This window comes from Pinus tabuliformis, chromosome 4_1 (genome assembly GCF_031772625.1).
Source record: "Pinus tabuliformis cultivar Carrire ecotype Pingquan chromosome 4_1, CPIR1, whole genome shotgun sequence".
Classification (NCBI taxonomy): Eukaryota; Viridiplantae; Streptophyta; class Pinopsida; order Pinales; family Pinaceae; genus Pinus; species Pinus tabuliformis.
Genome location: NC_142303.1, coordinates 388,391,135 through 388,400,051, shown reverse-complemented (window position 1 = coordinate 388,400,051; position 8,917 = coordinate 388,391,135).

The window sequence follows — 8,917 nt, the reverse complement described above, 5'->3', positions numbered from 1 at the left end:
GTTGAGTAACAACAATGAGTCAAGGAAGCAAGGACTACGATCAGTAGAAGAGTGTTAATAGAGACTCTATCCATAGCATGGGTGGCCATTCTTCATCACATTATAGAAAAATATTTTTCAAACAAGGGATTCCATACCAAGGAATTTATGGATGTTGATGTCATGTTCAAAATAATTTACAGTGCCATACTTGTTGTTAATGGATACCATACTCAGGAAGTGAATGAGATAGCAATCCATGTAGGACCTAATGAGATTGAATATTAGTTTTGTCTTAAGTAAAATGAGCCATACTGTAGTATACTCGGGCATTATGATGAGCTGGAAAAGCCTGCATCATCCATGTGTATCATAAGAGACAAACATAGGATTTCTAAGTGTAATGTGGGGGGAATGCAGCACTATGGAGTGTTGGGTTGAGTGTAGTAGTGTTTTAGATCATTGTTGAGAAAATCTTTGAGAGTCTGAGGAGTGAGAATCTCAAGAGCTAATGTGAAGATTGTATCAGGGTTGAGAGTTGAATGTGTGATACTTCAGAGTGAGAAAAATGAGTAGAGTGTTGAGTGTAGGTTGTCGAGGAGAATAGAGAGTTGAAATTAGGTTGAGTGCTTATCATTACAGAGAATAGAGATTTCCTTATTAAGTGTGGGTTGGATCCTACAAAATAGGGAGTTGGTGCTTCCATCTTAAGATCTTAAGGCTTGAAGAGAAGTATCTTTGTGTGATTTTGAACTTTTATATTTGGTGCATGTCTTGATCTGTAAATCTGGTGATCTGGGTATAACTGATGTATGAATAGTTGAAAAGGGTAAATTATCTTTTACAGATCTATACGCAGGTTCAGCATAGCAAAGGTGCGTATACATGCTGGTTCGGTAATTCAAAACAGCGTATACGCAGGTTTTCCTTAATATAACAGCGTATGCATGCAGGTTCTACATATTGAAGTAGAGTACATCTCATAAAATATGTTTTAGCTACTTCTGTTTATTGCAGCAGTGTTTTGGGTTCAGGATTGATTTGTGGTTACTGTTACTGTATTCTGGTTATAGCATTCAGAGAAGTGATTGTTTGATTCAGTTTTTGGTTGGTGCAAAGGAGATTGGCTGATGCAGATATATTTGATGTTTGATTGATGGATCCAGTCTGAAAATTTATGAAACGTGGTCCCTGGAAGAAAAGAGAGGGCTGTAGCCTTCTGTAGGTCAGCGTACTAGTACATCAACTAATACAAGAACTAAGGGGGTTGTAGCTCCCTTCTAGGAGAAGCTGGAGAACAAGAGAAGGTTGTAGCCTTTTGCAGGTAGAAGCATGCGTACTGGTATAAGATTGCACCAGTACAGAAATATTGTAAAAAGAAGTTTTTTATTAAAAGAAGATAGAGACAAATTGCAGCAGGTGGTTTTCACCCACATTGGGTTTCCACCTTATATCTTGTGTTCATGTGTGTGATTGCCTATTCTATTTACTGCACTTGATTACTGTTTTATGGTTTTGATACACAGATTAAGATCAACTAACTAAATTAGAAGCCTGCAAGATATACGCGGTTTTCTCTAAACACAGTTGCGTATATACGCAAGTTGAATTAACATAAGTAGCATATATCAATTTGTTTATGGAAATGAAAAATTGTTAAATTGTTAATACTGATTCACCCCCCCCCCCCCCCCCCCCCCTCTCAGTATTATTTCCAACAATTGGTATCATAGCAGGTCCTTCAGAAGAAGCTTGATCGCTTGAAGGAAGATCTATCATCATGAGAAACTACGAAAAAGAGGCATCCATCAGGCCACCAATCTTTGATGGGATCAACTTCGTCTATTGGAAGGTAAGAACCAAAACCTATCTTCAATCTCTTGGTATAGAAGTTTGGGATATCGTGGAAGGAGGATACACATTTTGATCAGCAACTCCTACAGATACGGTTGGTAAAAAGCAGTATGAAACAAATACAAAGGCTGCCAATACTCTATTGGGGAGTCTATCACAATCATAATTCATCAAGGATATGCAGCTCAAAACCGCCAAAGAAATATAGGACAAGATCATTCTAAGCTATGAAGGAGATGATCAGGTAAAACGTGCAAAACTACAATCTCTCAGAATTCAATATGAAACTCTCAGAATGCACAATGATGAAAGTATGGCTAATTATTTCTTATGTATAGATGAGATTTTTAATCGCATGAAAAAACTTGGGTGAAGAGATAAAAGAAGTTACTTTAGTTGAAAAGGTTCTAAGATCTTTGTCTTCTAAGTTTGAATCAAAAGTTTCTGCCATAGAAGAAAAGCAAGATCTTCAGAGTATTACTATGTCACAGCTGCACGGAATCCTAACTACTTTCAAAATGAGAAAAGGGGGTCCATCAGACATGAGAGAAGCCGCACTCAAAGGTTCAAGAAAAGGAGAATACAATGAGTCAGGACATACGTCAGAAGGAGAGGAAGAATCAAGCTTTCTCAAGAACCTTCAATGGGGTTCTGGAAGATTCAGAGGTAAGCTACCTTTCAAATGCTTTTCTTGTGGAAGAGTCGGTCACTACGCAGCAAAATTTCCTCATAAAGATAAGCTTGATAAAGATAAGGAACCGGTTAAATGGAACAGAAAACAGAACGTAAGTAAGAAGAGCTATTATACACATGAAGACAACAATAGATTTTCAAATAGTGATGAAGATGAACATGGTAATGATTATCGACTTTTGATGGCTTTTGAAGATGATGATTTCTTGGATGCTATAGATGAAGATGGTCTCTATGAAGAAATTTCTAAACTTAAAATCTGTTTAGAAGAAAAGAGTATGATTATAGATACTCTGACATTCCAACTTGCTGAAAGGGAAAAACACAATGAAAAGTTAGAATGTGAAATTGTGGGACTTAGAAAAGATATTGAGAAAACAAAAGCTCTTAATCTTAGATTTGCTAAAGGATCTGAAACTTTAGATGAGATTATCAAAGTGCAGCATTCTCCTTTAATCAAGACAGGTCTTGGATATACTGAAGAAGCATCTTAAGCATAGAAGCCATCCACCTCCAAAATTTATCTTGATGCAGCAAGAAGAAGTGAACAAGTTGATAATCGTCAGTGAAGGCATAAAGCAGATCACTAGGTAAATCAGGGTCAATCTACTTCAAGGATGAACAGAAGCTACAACCAAACGTAGGTAAATCATTCACAATTTGCCTCAAGAATGAATGTCAATGGAAACTACAATCACCTGGTCAATAGATTTGATAATCGCGGGAATTTCTTTAATGGCCAATGTTTCTCATGTCATAACTTTGGACAGAAAGCTTCTCAATGTGTTACCTACAAGACCATCATGACTAGAGAAGCAAGAAATCAAAGGAGTGTGACTGGGATCATGAAGAGGACCTACAATAACTTTTCTTCTCTTGAAAATGAAATAGAATGCTCTATTTGTAACAACTTTGGTCATGAAGATTTTGAATGCAGTAGTAAGTTTCGACAAACATCTTAGAAGGAGCAAGCTTCATTGGGTCCCAAAACATGGAGAAAGAAATAACTGCAAACATAAAGATGTGGTAGAGCCTTATATGCAGAAGGACAGGAAAATCAGTGGTACATCGACAGTGGATGCTTGAAACATATGATAGGTGATAAAGGAAAACTTCAGTCATATAGTGCCTTAGAAAAGGAAAGGAAGGACTCATTTGGAAATGACACCCCTGCACTCATAAAAGGTAAAGGCTATGTTCTTTTAAAAGAAAAGGTCAAAGTTGGAATTGTTAGGTATGTTGATGGCTTAAAGCATAATCTATTGAATGTTAGTCAAATATGTGATCAAGGAAATGAGGTAGTATTTCGATCAAATGGATGTATTGTTCGTGAGCTTGATACAGGAGAAACAGTGATCAAAGGCATAAGAACTCCAAATAATTTATACATACTCAAGGGAGGACAACAACAATGCTATCTAAGCAAAAATGATGAACACTGGCTATGGCACAGAAGATTGGGGCATCTAAGCTTCCCTCAGATAAGGAAAGCATGCAAATATCAGGTTGTTCGCGATCTTCCTAACATCAAAATTCCAAACAATACAATATGCAAATCATGTCAGTTTGGTAAGCAAACCAGAACACATTTCCCTGAGAAGGAAGGATCAGCTAGTAAGCCACTTGAACTTGTCCATACTAATTTATGTGGTCCATCAAGGAAAAAGTCACCTCATGGAGAAGAATACTTTATATTGTTCATTGACAACTTTTCCAGGATGTGTTGGATAGGACTTCTGAAGCATAAAGACAAAGCTTTCAAAAAGTTCAAAGCTTTCAAAGCATTGGTTGAAAATGAATCAGATCGCAAAATCAAATGCCTCAGGTCTGATCGAGGAGGGGAATTTACCTCGGATGAATTTTTCGACTTTTGTGAAGAACATGGAATAAGAAGGGAATTCTCTACTGCAAGGACTCCTCAACAAAATGGAGTGGTAGAAAGGATGAATAGAACAGTTCAACAAATGGCTCGTGCTATGCTTGATGAGTCTGGAACTCCTGCAACCTTCTAGGGTGAAGCTGCATTTGCTGCCGTTACTATTCTCAACAAAACGAACGTCCAGGTAAACGGCACTCAACTCCTCATGAACTTTGGTATGGTAAGACTCCTACTGTAAAATACTTCAAAGTTTTTGGAAGCAAATGTTACATCAAAAGGACTGATGAAAAGCTTGGCAAGTTTGAACCTAGAGCAAATGAAGGCATTCTCCTTGGTTACTCTTTTGGAAGTAAAGGATATAAGTGTCACAATAAAAGACTTGGAAAAATTGTTGAAAGTATTGATGTGGTGGTTGATGAAGCAGGAAACAATCCAATGTAGATAAAAACCGAAGATTTTGAAGATGATGAGGACTATCGTTCAACATCAAATTAGACTAATGTTGAAGAAGAAACTTATGAGGCACCAAAAGAACAGATAAGGGTAGAAGAAAAGACTCCATCTAGGTACGTCCAAAAGAACCATCCAAAGACTCAAATTTTGAGGCAGAAAGAGGCAGGTGTACAAACAAGAAGAACTATTACAGAAGCTTCAAGCTATCTAGCATTGCTCTTCTCCGTCAAACCACGAAATATAAGTGAAGCATGCGAAGATGAATGTTGGGTCAAGGCCATGAATGAAGAACTTGAGCAGATTGAAAAGAATAACACTTGGGAATTGGTTCCTAGACCTAATGATAATAATGTCATAGTAAACAAATGGATATTCAAAAACAAGCTGAATGAAAATGGAGATGTTATTAGAAACAAGGCCAGACTTTTTTGTAAAGGGTATGCTCAACAAGAAGGTATAGACTTTGAAGAAACTTTTGCACCGGTTGATAGACTTGAAGCCATAAGAATGTTCCTTGCTCTTTCTAGCTTTCAGAAGTTCAAAGTATATCAAATGGATGTGAAATCTACCTTTCTAAATGGAGACTTAGAAGAAGAAGTGTATATTGAGCAACCAGATGGATTTTTCCTTGGAAATGATCCAAAACTTGTATGCAGACTCAGAAAGGCTCTCTATGGTATTAAACAGGCTCCAAGGGCTTGGTATTATCGTCTGGACAAATACCTCCATCAAAACGGTTTTTCAAAAGGATCAGTAGATAGCAATCTATATGTAAAAATTGACAATGATAAATTGATAATACTTGTAGTGTATGTTGATGATATCATCTTTGGCAGCAATGAAGAAGACATGAGTCAAAAATTTGCTTTGGTGATGCAGAAAGAATTTGAAATGTCCCTGCTTGTTGAGCTCACATATTTTCTTGGTTTACAAGTCCAACAAAACAAAGATGGTATCTTTCTAGCACAAACCAAGTACCTCAAGTAGATCTTGAAGAAATATGGCATGGAAGATTCGAAACCGGTATGTACCCTTATGGTAACAGGACGCAGCCTCAGTGAAAATGATGAATCCATAGCAGTACATCAACCAACCTATAGATCCATGACTGGTAGTCTGCTCTATCTGACAGGTACTCGACTAGACATCATGCATGCAGTGGGAATAGTTGGAAGATTCCAGGCAAATCCAAAAGAAGCACACCTTCAGGCAATTAAAAGGATTTTCAAATATCTTCCAAGAACACAAAACTATGGCTTAGGGTATCCTAGAGATACAAATCTCACACTTCATGCATATACAGATGTAGATTGGGCAGGAAGCGTGGATGACAGAAAAAGCACTACTGGTGGTGCATTCTTTATGGGTTCCAGATTAGTATCTTGGTTCAGCAAGAAACAAAGTTCAATTGCATTATCTACAGCTGAAGCAGAATATGTGGCTGCTGCATCTTGCTGCACACAACTCCTTTGGATGATGCAAACATTGCAAGACATTCAAATCACTTGTACTCCACCCATCTCCATTCTATGTGATAATACAAGTGCAATCATCATTTCAAAGAATCCTGTCATGCATTCCAAGACCAAGCACATACCTATCAAATGTCATTTTCTCTGGGAACAAGTGCTTGAAAAAAAATTCAAATTGGAGTATGTCCCCTCCAAGGAACAGGTTGCTGATATATTCACCAAACCACTGCCCAGAGAGACATTTGAATACCTCAAACAGAAGCTGGGAGTATTTGATGCATCATCTTGATGTTGACACTTATCTGTTTCAGAGAACAATGGTTGTACGCGAGTTTCATGAAGCGTATTTGCGTACATACGCCAATTTCTGTGGATATAGTTGCGTATATGTTGGTTTGAAGACAAACAGTGGGCCAAACTCAGGGTGTTAAGAGTCTGATATGGGTCTGATAGAGACCATCTAGCACAGGTTCAGGGGGAGCATATACTTCTAATAATGCATTTTTGGCATTATCTTAGAAGATCTTGGTTCAATTTCACAGTTGTTTTTGTTTCAGGTGGAACAGGTGCAGAGGGAGATCATGGTTGCTAGTCTGGATGATGATTGACAGATGTTGCTGATGATAGTTGTTGATGACTATCATAGTCTTGTTTTAGATATTTTGTCTCTATGTCACGTATATCTTTTATTATCGAGGTCATGTAACGACCTATTTTTGTTTCCCCACTATGCCTGGGATGGATGATGTTTTATCATGTATAAACTTTTGGTATATCCCCACTTTGTTGGGTGGATGATTCAATCTTGTTATATCCCCGTTTGGTTGGGAGATGGATGTATGTATGAATCCTTGGTGATAGGAAGGTCATTTATGATGTATAGAGTCATGTTCTTCTTGTAGAACATATTTTTACAAACCTTGCTTACAGTCAGGGGGAGCATGGACAGCACTCTTCAACAGATCAGAGATTTCAGCATGTACTGAGGGGGAGCATAACCCTTTCCCGTTGATGACAAAGGGGGAGAGTGACTTGGGGTTGCCATCAAGTCCAAAGGGGGAGATTGTTGGCATTATGACACAGGTTTGGCACTATGACATAGGTGTTGTCCTTGATGGCAACTCACTCAAATGATAGATCACAGTTTAGGCTCTCAAAATGAAGGAAAAAGATATATACGTAGGCTCCACTTAACTAAGTCGTGTATACATGCGGGATCACCAATCAAAAGGCGCGTATGCATATGCATGCACTTTCACGCAAGGAAAAGTGCGTACATGTGGGAAAACTTGTTTTTGTTCCATGGTATTTGGTCCCTGGTATTTTGACCCATGGTATCGATTCAAGGTATCTTGACCGAAGTGTTGACCCCAGGTATTTGGTCCAAGGTATTGCTTATAAGTGGTTTTGGACCATGGTATTGAGTAAGGCCTAAGACTATAAAAGGAGGAGGAGACCGTTAGGCAAAGACACTCGAATATGAAATATCGCATGAAGAAGAAGATCTAGAACACTGGTCATTAGGTTATGGTGCATAGCTAGATCTGAATCAAGGAGGAACCTGAGCGCTAGAAGAAGGATAAGTTCTATTGATGGGTCAAGATCTTAAGGCTTGAAGAGAAGTATCTTTATGTGATTTTGATCTTTTATATTTGGCGCGTGTCTTGATCTATAAATCTGATGATCTGGGTATAACTAATGTCTGAATAGTTGAAAAGGGTAAATTATCTTTTACAGATCTGTACGCAGGTTCAACATAGCAAAGGCGCATATACACACTGGTTCGGTAATTCAAAACAGCGTATATGTAGGTTTTCCTTAATATGGCAACGTATGCACGTAGGTTCTACATAATGAAGTAGCGTACGTCTCATAAAATATGTTTTAGCTACTTCTGTTTATTGCAGCAGTGTTCTAGGTTCAGGATTGGTTTCTGGTTACTGTTACTATATTCTGGTTACAGCATTCAGAGAAGTGATTGTTTGATTCAGTTTTTGGTTGGTGCAAAGGAGACTGGTTGATGCAGATATATTTGATGTTTGATTGATGGATCCAGTCTGAAAATTAATGAAACGTGGTCCCTGTAAGAAAAGAGAAGGTTGTAGCCTTCTATAGGTCAGCACCTACGTACTAGTACATCGGCTAATACAAGAACTAAGGGGGTTGTAGCTCCCTTCCAGGAGAAGCTGGAGAACAAGAGAAGGTTGTAGCCTTCTGCAAGTAGAAGCCTGCGTACTGGTATAAGACTGCACCAGTACAAAAATATTGTAAAAATAAGTTTCTTATTAAAATATGATAGAGACAAATTGCAGCAAGTGGTTTTCACCCACATTGGGTTTCCAACTTATATCTTGTGTTCATGTGTGTGATTGCCTATACTGTTTACTGCACTTGATTACTGTTTTATGGTTCTGATACACAGATTAAGATCAGCTAACTAAATTAGAAGTCTGCAAGATATACGCGGTTTTCTCTAAACACAGTTGCGTATATACGTAGGTTGAATTAATAGAAGTAGCGTATATCAATTTTTTTATGGAAATGAAAATTGTTAAATTGCTAATACTGATTCACCCCCCCCCCCTCA